The sequence below is a fragment of the Atta colombica genome, unplaced genomic scaffold (genome assembly GCF_001594045.1).
Source record: "Atta colombica isolate Treedump-2 unplaced genomic scaffold, Acol1.0 scaffold55, whole genome shotgun sequence".
Taxonomy (NCBI): domain Eukaryota; kingdom Metazoa; phylum Arthropoda; class Insecta; order Hymenoptera; family Formicidae; genus Atta; species Atta colombica.
The window spans coordinates 2,341,764-2,344,020 of record NW_017259545.1 but is presented as its reverse complement, the minus strand read 5'-3'; the positions used below and the strand labels follow the sequence as shown (position 1 = coordinate 2,344,020).

Below are 2,257 nucleotides of genomic sequence, written 5' to 3'. Positions count from 1 at the left end.
ATATATTATAAATATATTATAAATATATTTGATTCAAATTTAGTAGACGTTGTTTACTTTGAAATTAACAACAGAAATAGATTGATTTATATTTTGAATCCACATGGAAATTAAAAAAAAAAGATTATTTAATTAAAAATTCAAAGGATTGAATTACCATTATTTTTTTTATATCTAACAATAAATAGAAGTTTTTCCTTTTAAAATTGAGTCTATGGTAGAAAGTGAACCTCTTCGGGATCGCATGTATCTGTGTCTGAAATTGAATCCAGCGAAATCACAGCGCTGTTTAATTCTGGATCTCGATCGTAAGTGGGGTGCCTGGTACTTTTAGGCGAAGGTATTACCCTATGGCAACGTAAGGTAGATTTTAGAGCAGCACGTTAATCTCGTAATTGGAAACTCGATCTGCGCAGTTTCTAACCGATATGATTTCGGCGTGTATAAACTCTGGTGTTTTAATCACGCAACAGCCACCCGTGCACTTCTCGTGACCTACCTCTGCGAAAATAGACATATGTTAAATAGCTCGTTCATTCGTGATTGATAAGAAGGGCTATACCTTCCGAAATGGCGAGCTTAAAATAATTCAAGATAGGCGAATAAAATTTTACGGACTTTCCATCCGAAAAATTCACGCTTGAAAAATCTGTCCACATTATAACATTATGTTGCCTACATTTCACACGACACCAAACAAAATGCCACATTGCTACTGATACTTATAGTATGTTGCGATTGGTCAACCTTTCATGTTATATTAAATTAAATCAGGTGTAACCTTGAACTATCTTTATCTGGATGAATAACATACTTACATTCTGTATCACTTTGTTTCGTTTGTCGCGACATTTTTGGAGCATTGAAAATACATATATGATATTAATAATCTGAATTGCGTAGATTAAATAAAATATTTTTATAGCATTCTTTTTTACAATCTATATAAACGATGACGACGTGATTATAAATGCAACGTTCATGTTTTCTCTGGAAGATTCATTAACTTCCACTTACTGAACGATAAAGAGTCTATAGATTCTTGCAAGTATATAAAGCATTTCATATCAGTTACTTTACATATACCCGCAACTTTTCTATGCAAAAAATTTAATAAAAAAATGATACGATAACAACGGCTAATTAAAGCAAAGTCACAATTTATTACAAAAATCTGTCAAAAGAAGAAAATTTATTTTAAGAAGAAAAGACTTAAAATCTTTGTTTATAGAAGTAAAACATCGATAGAGAGTATAATTGATAAAAATCTATAAAATTTAAAAAAATAATTAGAATTAATGTTATTTAGAAGGGTTTAATTATTAAAAACAGAAACAATCAAATAAATTCGAACGGAACTGAAGGATAATAAAAATTGAATAAGTCGCTCGCAGCTAAACTATTCAACATGAATTATAATACGCCGCCGAGCGTAATTTGATATATTAATTTTTCAGTTCGCTGTGGTGCCAAGTATGCTTTATTGTGTATGTATATTAGATGAAACTTCAAAGAAATAAGAAGAAAAGAAATGATTTAGTTCTAATTCAAACTAATTCAAAAATAATTATGATATATTACGAAAGTTTTGTAATATCAGCTACAAGTATAAATCGCGAAAATAATCGATAGGAAAATGTCTCTAAAGATGGGAGCACGCGAAATATTTCGTCGCAGTTATATTTAACCCCGACGTGGAACTGTGGGATACCTGAAAATAGTCGTTGACTAGTATAGCCATACTGATTCCACTGCCCTCATATCGAGCAGCCTTGTCCTTGCTCTTTTTCGCTTTACATCCAACATAGAGCATACTGGCGGCCGTAAGTTGCATAAATATTTCCAATGCTACATGCAACTTTACGGTATACATCCTGTGCATGCGTCAACACTTGTCGCATATCGAGCAACTCGATATAAATAATTAATTTGACTAAATATATTTTACAAGTTTTCTCTCGAAAACTTGACTTATTCAAATTTTTTCACAGATAAAAAAAACTTTATTATTCTTTAATCGAGTATTACATATTTAACTAAATTTTTAGCAATACCGTACTTCAACAAAACCGTTTTTTTTTCTATGTATAATTTTTTTATGTATAATATGCAGAAATTTTAGCTTCTTAGTGTAATTCGTAATTTTGGGTAGATAATTTTGATATAAATACTATTTAATTTATTATCAATATTTTCTTTGAATATAAATATAAATATAATCTTGCAAGCACTGTAGATCTTGTCGCTTCATTTTACA

At 30.1% G+C, this 2,257-nt stretch overlaps 1 protein-coding gene across 2 annotated transcripts in view; it reads right to left on the bottom strand.

The window, feature by feature from the left end:
- Positions 1 to 2,257, bottom strand: part of LOC108691919 (sodium- and chloride-dependent transporter XTRP3) — a 13,483-nt gene that overhangs the window by 10,388 nt on the left and 838 nt on the right. The gene's annotated exons all lie outside the window — the stretch shown is intronic.